The 8,742-nt window shown below is 32.3% G+C and overlaps 1 long non-coding RNA gene across 1 annotated transcript; it reads right to left on the bottom strand.

The window, feature by feature from the left end:
* Nucleotides 1–417: 417 nt before the first annotated feature.
* LOC134250123 (uncharacterized) lies at nt 418–1,782 on the bottom strand. The gene is made up of 4 exons (XR_009988429.1): nt 1,685–1,782; nt 1,301–1,441; nt 751–836; nt 418–500 (listed from the first exon to the last, which is right to left on the bottom strand). It is a non-coding gene; the product is annotated as an uncharacterized LOC134250123 (long non-coding RNA).
* Nucleotides 1,783–8,742: the final 6,960 nt, after the last annotated feature.

Here is an 8,742-nt window from a genome sequence, read left to right as displayed (position 1 = left end):
AGAGGTTACCTGCCCAGGACATGAAGACTGCACTGCAACCATTCCTCCGGAGACCACCATTGGAGACAAGAAGAGATGGGCTGGTAATTGTGTTGGTGAGTTACAGAGTGATGACCGGCCACTAGTAATATCCCATTTCACCAGTGATGGAGACAGTTCCGCTGCATCTGGTGCATCTGAAAAACAAGGACATGTGATTGAAAACCTTAAGGACTTGCGTCACTTCTTTGACTCTCAAAGAAAACAGACTGCTAAGGCTCCATTCAGCAGTCACATGTTTCCGGGAAGAACCAAGGCCATAAGAGAATCCATGCAGCGAAGATTTACCTTGGACCTGAAGCTTCGATGCAGGACAGAGTACGAGAATTGCTACAAACACTACTCCGGCGACTTATCTTTTGATGAAGCGTGCTATGTCTACTGCGGTTGATTCCCTCATAAACTGCTACCAGGGACAGTGCAGGAAGTCCTGTAAACTCTATTCCTTTTCCTGTCGTGGACTGAAAAGCAATAAGTGGAAATCTTCAGTGTTGCCTAGTGACTTTGAATTAAACATGACAGAAAAAGGCAAATGTTTGTTAAAAGACTGTATAAATTTGACTTTAGGACAAAGTAATCTTGATAGAATCAAATATCATACTTGTACACAAAAATCTGAATCTGTAAATAGGGCATATTTAAAATCAAATCCAAAATGTATTACAAGTAGTAGAAATTTTGAAAGTAGAATACATAAAGTTGTACACTCACTGAATAGGGGTCATGGAAACTCAACACTGGAACTTTGTGAATCTGTATGGGCACCTGTTGTAAAAGGAAGTAGAGTGGTCCATCATCTAAAACAACAACAAAATAGACAAAATTACTTTAAAATGAAACAAAAACTGTTAAAATATAAATTTCAAAGAAAATACTACAGATCTAAATGATATCAGCTGTACTATAAAAAATCTAAAGACACTTACAGTAAATCATTAACAGATCCAAAATTAAAAAGGAAGTTGTAAGACTGTGAAAGGGGTGGGCATTGTTGATATGTACATGCATTTTAAATGTATAAAATTTGTATTTAGAATATATTTTGTGAACTATCTTACATGTAATAATTGTTTTTATGTTTCATTATGCATTGATTATTTTCAACTGTGTAAATGGGGAAAATGTGGACATTTGAATAATGTATTGTATGTGTAAAATGTGACATTTTGTTATACGAGAGAGTCTGTACATGTAAAAATGTTATATTCTTTATTATTTAGCTCATTAAAATTATTTGAATTAAAAATCTTGTTTTTCTTACCTGTGTGATGAACACAACAAAGGTTTCAGAGGTATTTGGTAGAAATATGGGTATACGGGTGTCAAAACTGTCCGTTGGTGACAAGACTACATGCCGCATTGTTTATCCGCCATTATTGATCTTTTCAAGGGGAGACAACTCCTGAAATCAGAGAAATTTTAGTGAAAATGAGAGTTATCCGTTTCTCTTTAGGTCTCACACAAGGAAATAATTTCACTATATATTACTATAAAGCTTGGATTAAATTATTTAATTTATTAGACTCTCAGCAGAAAATTCATGAAAGAGAAAATAAAGATTAATGCTGAAACACAAATTTGAGATCAGAAAAAAATATGCCTTATGCGGCTTTTAAGAAAGAAAATGGACAGTAAACATACCTACCCCGAAATGCACGTGGGATTCACATGTTGACAAACAGCCTACACACCATCCAGGAAGTTGCATCATGCGCACCTGAAAAGAGAGTTCCTTTTAATTCAGTGGGATAACTCTGCTAAAGAAATGATATTCCTAGTACATGAGTCCAATTTTAATATTATAGGCCTAAAACAAATTGCCAAAAATGAAAAAAGAAAAAAAATTCTCTATATATATGGAACTTCAATTGACTAAGTTCATTTTGATTGGCTATTTCCTTGCGTAAGACCTTTAAGAATTTCTTGATTTTGTATTTCTACATTTACTTTTTACTGGCATAAGCCCAACTACGATCATTTTCGTAAATGTTGACTGACCGAGAGCTTTCGGCAAACCTTGGCCGGTTCGGTTACCTTGTTCAAACAAGAAAGGGGAAAAGAATAATGTACTAGCATGGTAACGCATGGTTTATTCTAGAAGGTATCCAACAACTTTCAACAATTGAATTTAGTTCATGTTCTAATCCCGAGGCCATTAGAATCACAATTTTGAAGGAGGCACCACTGCATGTTGTTTATACTGAAACTCCACAGACTGGGTGACACAGTGACGTCGAAACAATCTCTACAGCATCTACAGACTCTGCTGCTCTATGATGACGTTAATGTACCATATCACCTCAGAGATATTTCATGGCAAGTTCTTGGTCTCTGTCAACAAATCAACAAGACTACTCGGGATCTCTACAGTAATATCAATATTCGTTACAACAATTTCCATTTAACAAGATCCAGAGAGTAACTCGTTTAAGAATTAACACACTTCCTCACCGTCTACATATTCAAATGAAAATGCCAATTGTTTATTCTTGTTATTTTAACACTTCAGAAAAGTCTGTTCAAAATCCTGTATCATTTATTTGCATTCCCTTTTTTTTAAATCACCTTTTCTTATCTTTTGATTTCCGATTTCTTTTCCCCATTGTTGATATAAATGATAATACCTATTACTATTGGAACGGGTATGCTATACATCTATTTCATACTTTATAGATTTAAATATTAATTAAAAAACAATATTCATTAAAATGTTTCTCTTGGTTTTTCATATAAGGAAAAAATGCATTTATTTTTAATAGCATATTGATCAATATCCGTCGTATTAATTACACTTTAAAATCCAGCCCTCTAGATGAAAAAAAATTTAATATTTAGTAAATTCAGCATTTGATATCATATTTCGAGCTCAGAGCCCGCCATCTTAAAAATATAGAAAATATACACTATCTACCCTTTGAGTAAGTGCATTTACAATAAGGTATAACTACAATCTCATTTCCCTGATATGGGTCCATTTTAATTCTGACATATACATATGCTTATTCAGGTTTTATCTTTAAAAAGATACATCTTTGTTATATTAATTATGATTAATTATCACATAAAGTATACCAAGTTGAAAAACAGCTTTTATTCTTTAAACCATAAAAGTATGAGGATGGAAAAGCATCTGATTCTATTCTTAGATTCTTTTTTTGGATTCTGGGATCGATCGTTTATCACCATTAGATTTGATACTGTATGTAACAAAATGTTATCCAAGGATGGAGACAATGAACGCTATTCAATATCAAAGTACATAAAACAATACAAAATAAGAGCAGAGTAAACACGGACCCACGAAACATCTGAGATGGCATCGAAGGACGTATCACTTTGAGTACAGGATTGTCACATATTCATGCTGGATAAGATTTGTGAGTTTTGGGTCACTAATTAATGTAAAGTATAAAGTACTATATACAATGAACCAGTTGAAACATAAATATTTAAAACTACACAAGGGATCCATTTTATATTTAGTTCAGTCGGAGGGCGGGGGGTTGAATGAAGTGATAAAAAAATGAAGAACCTAATCTATATTTTCCTTAAAATATGATAAATTTCCATGATTTATACTTTAATCAATCTTTCTAGGTTAATTATATATTTTTTTCTTGTGTGTAGCCGATAGACAGGAGACTCCTCCATGACACCTAATCCCACCTCTGATTATTTAGAGATCCGGGTTTATTCTCCTGAAATGTTTGGAGTTTTTCTTAAGGGGTTCCGACCCTCTGATAAATTTTGAATTTTCAGAAGTGAAATTTATAGCAGAGGGTCGGGACCCCTTAATTGACTTTTTAGGTTCATAACTCTTCGTTAACTTTATTTTTCTCTTCATTATTATTGCAAAATATGGTTAATGAAGTACTGTTTGGTCCATTTCCTAGAAAATTGAGCCTTATCTAACAAAATATTTATTCTGCTTATTTTCCCCTTATACATGTACGCACATATCATTGATTTTACATGAATAATTAAACGCTTACCTTCTGTTTTGTGGATCAACATTTCACCTCTCTATGGCAATGTTTTAAATTCAGCTTATCTTCTTCGCGACAAAAGAATTTGTACAAAAACTATTTGCAATAGAAATAAAGTATTGGAACATTTTTCCTGAACAATGTTTATTTTATGCTTAGAAAAACAATTTCTGTTCGAAAAACTATAAATTATTCATATTGGTGTTTTATCATCAATAACCACAAGGATGTTACAAAATGTCCTTGATAAAATAAAAAAAAGGGGTGCTTCTCATTTAAGATAAATATTTCTTAAGTATAAACCTTACAGTGAAGAACATGGGGATAACGAACAGTATTCAAGATCAAAAGTCCATAAAAGAACTCAAAACAGAGCAGAGTAAACAGGGACCTAAAAAAAAAATCGGAAGTTGGGTCATGGGCGTACAACAAATAAATGAATGTATATCACGTGTTTGTCTTACCAAGTTATGAAGGGCCATTTATTTCTCTTCTAAATTTACTAATACATTGAAAATTACTTGTATTTTTTTCAAATAAATGAATTGGTCTGTTCAGTGGTTATTTTATAATTGTCCTCGTTTAAAGCTATTATCTTTAAAAAGTTGTCTTCTTAGTGCAATTCTCATTTATCCATACGTAAAAGCCCACTAAGAAATGAATGAAGATTTGTTTGCAACGATAAACATTAATTCCAGATAAATGCACAAGTTTAGGTAAATATATGTTTTTTTCTCTTGTCCTTTTAAAAGAATAAACACATTGTACATTTAAAAAAAAAGCTGAAAGAACAGAAACTAGTCAAGGCAAGGAAACATCAACCGTAAAAGTTTTATTTTTGTCACACGAATTGTTTTCCTTGCCTTAAAAATAAGGTCCAGGAGGAAAGTTGAATAAAGTGGGTATCTGTCAACAGATTACGGGAAACTACACGGGGTCTCTGCAGTCGTATCAATATTCTTTACAAAAATATCCCTTTCAAAAGCAACTCTTAAAAGAATGAACACACTTCCTCACAGTCTTATGTAATACTATATTTTAAAAATGAAAATGGCAATTGTTTATTTGTTATTTTGTCCCTGTTTCTTATTTATTTTTTTAATTCCTTTTTCTTGCCTCTATTATTTATATAAATGATGATACCATTTACTAACGAAACGTTTATTCTATATATGTATATTTTAATTCATACTTTATATATAACATTGAATATTAATCAAATGTTGAAAAATAATAATAATAGAAAAAAATGATGTTGGTTTAACTTTAAATTTGTTCGCTAGGTTCCTCATACTTGGAAAATTGTACTTATTTTTAATTGCACATTGATCAGTACACGTTGTATTAATTACATTTAAATGTCTAAACAACTAGAAGAGACAAATCGGAGGTTTAGAAAATTCTGCATTTAATATTCAATTGAATCAATACTGTGAGTCGTTTTAATTCCAAGGAGTTTAAATTTCACAGTATCTCAAAATGTACCACTTGCATTGGTTTTAATGTCACGCTGCAAGAAATTAATTCAGATTTCATCTAAGTATTGAACATTTTAAGAATTAAAAAAAATGATTAAAAGTGAAGATAGCAAAATTAAAGCCATCATGATTATTTGCCAATCTATAGTATTTTACTATATGTAAACATAACAGGATTCGAATGCAAGCACTGAACATACAGGTTCTTACTGTGATACAAAAATCAAGGTCAAAAATGTAAATTTTAGCTACATAACATTGAATAAATATCAATATATATATATTTATATATTCAATAGAAATGTATATAAAAAGGCAACTCAAAAAATATATATTAATGAGCTGATGAATTAATTTAAGTTTGCATTATAACATATATGACTGAGAAATATATTACATGTAACAAGTGTATAAATTTGAAAAAAAAAAAATAAGAAGAAATATTAGTAGATGTTGGTTCTGAGGTTTGACAATTTAAATACAAAAGGAGAAAAAATATGCAAATATCTTTGAAGTTGCAATAAATTGTTGAATATTTTTTAGTAATAGGTAAGATTATTGTCACCATTCAAAATAACTTCTACGGATGAAGGCATTGGTAACTGCAAAATATTAAAATTATGCAAAAGGTTCTGCCTTTGCAAACGATATTTTGGACATGTTTGGACATTTGATATATGGTATCGACATAGGAATGGAAATTACCATTGTTATTTTACAGTACGTCGTCGATATATCTAAATGTCGAGTTGAAGGCCACAGCAAGTGTTTCCTTTCTTCACGCATAAGTATAAAGGAAACTTCTTCAAACTAGGAATGACTCTAATTCTTGGCCAAATTATCCAGTATAATCTGGTTTGGGCAGGTTACGCTTTTTATAGTCCGCTTCGTGGATTAGAAAGCGTAAACTTACCCAAACCAGATTATACTCGATAATTTGGCCAAAAATTAGAGTCATTCCTGAAGTAAGCAAATACCGGTATATTTTAAGGCATTCTCTTGTAGTGTAGATTAAAGTTTGTCCAAATAATAAATGCTTTGTATAGGATTGGTAGATATATGTATATTGAATTTGAAAAAAAAAACATATATATATTTTTAAAGAATCACTTGATGGAAGTAGAAATAATGTGTATATTGCGTAATTTATAGAGTTAAAGAACATTGTGATGTATAATTTTTTAATGTATAGTTAACCTTTATTTTTGATTGATTGATTGATTTTATATTGTTTAAATTCCCTCTCGAGAATTTTACACTCATATGGAGACGTCACCGTATGCCGGTGAAGGGCTTCAAATTTTGACCTTACTCGGCACTCAGGGCCATTGAGCAGTGAGGGATTTTTATCGTGCCAACGCCTGCCGCTGACACAGGGCCTCGGTTTTTAAGGTCTCATCCGAAGGACCCGCAACTTTCACTTCAAACTGCCAAGCGCATGGCGAAGGAACAGTTGCTACCCATTTTATCGACCAGGTCAGTCGCGGCCTAGATACGAACTCACGACCTCCCGATCACGGAGCGAGCGCTTTACCGACTGAGCTACCGTGAACGGTCCTTTATTTTTTTGAATAACCTCTTCCAACTCCATTCCATTCACCAAAATTTAAACTTTTCTGCATAGAGCAGCCTGGGCTGTAATAAACCCTGATATTCAAATAAACTTGACGTCTTAAATGTTTGTTAATCCTAAATATCATGTAAACCCGCCCATGGATCGATTTATGAAGCCTGTATTTATCCAATCAGAAAATAGTTAATATGGAATTCTGTTTTGAAAAAAAATTATTCGTTTATATAATGGTATCAAAGCTTGAAATGACAGATATTTTTTAAGAAGACTTCCGAAACAACATTTACTATGATGAACAGGGTATTTTTGGGGGCTTTAAGTGTTGTTTTGTTCAGGCTTTCAACATCTGTATCAAGGCGCTATGTTGCTAAAATGGACTTAGACGATAATATACTTCAGGAAAACCTGTTGACTGAATGTGACGCCCATTCAGTCACTATGTGCTCTGCAATTTGTGGTCCAGAGTGTACCTACTTTGGTGTCAATTTACAAAGAAAGAAATGCCGAGTTTACGGCGGATGTCATTCAACTAATTCAACAGTACCGGAAGAAGGATGGCGATACTATATCCCGGACTCTGAAGGTAATGCAAAATATACTCGCCTATGCTTCAATTCTCTATTTTTATTTTTCAGATTACTTCACAGTGATTTACGATTACCACCTTTAAGGCTGGCATATTTTCTAATCCAAATTTGTTATCAATTTTTAAATATAATTCATTATAATTAACTGAGTTTCAAGGTATATTTCGCAGTTTATAAAGCGTCAACTTGTCCAAGAATGTTATATCGTATTCCATAATTTGACATAATTACCTAATGTTCCAATGATAAGTTTTATCAATTTATATTATGACCTTGAAACACTAAAGATATGAGCAGTATATATAATTTTGGCTTAGCTGAAACCTCCATTGGTGTGTTTTATGGTATTTGGAGAAGTCTAGAATAGGCCACTTTTTGAAAATAAGCACTCAGAATGTACAGTCCCTGAAATGTTCTACTTTCCAATCTGAACGGTGAAGAACGATGAACGAACGCAGAGCGAACGGCGAGTGAACGATGTGCGAACGCTGAACGCAACTTGGTGAACAATGTGTTAACGGTGAACGGCGAGTGAACGCAGAACACAAATGGAGCGCGAACGCGAGCGCAAAGTGAACGGTGAACGAACGGTGAACGATTTATTCGGAATGCCTCCGATATTTTCCTTGCATTGAAATTATTATATTATTCTAAAATTCTAATTTCAGGTGCTAAAATATAAATAAATAATACAAAAAAAATAAATAAATTAAAAAAAACCCATTTTTTTTCTGCACATACCTATATTTTAAATCGATGTTTTAATAACATGATTTTAATCGCCGTAAGACATGTGTATTGTTATCGAACGCGTGTAGTTTAAATATAAATTAATCTACTTATATAGTAAATTTGCTTATTCTTTTAACTAATAAAATAACGTGGACTTTAGAAGATAAAACTACTACATATAGAATGAATTAATTACATTGTACCCAGGAAACAAACAAACATGATTTGAACATATTTTATTGACAATATGTCAAAGAAATTGGACACAAGTTCCAAAAACTTAGTCCTCTCCCATACATAAAATCTGATTAGCCGTACAACATTTACAAAGTTTTATAATAATATAT

This window comes from Saccostrea cucullata, unplaced genomic scaffold (genome assembly GCF_032062105.1).
Source record: "Saccostrea cucullata isolate Sc308-1 unplaced genomic scaffold, CSIRO_AGI_Scuc_v1 ctg16916, whole genome shotgun sequence".
Lineage (NCBI taxonomy): Eukaryota > Metazoa > Mollusca > Bivalvia > Ostreida > Ostreidae > Saccostrea > Saccostrea cuccullata.
The sequence above is the reverse complement of the archived record's forward strand: the minus strand, read 5'-3'. Positions and strand labels throughout refer to the sequence as shown.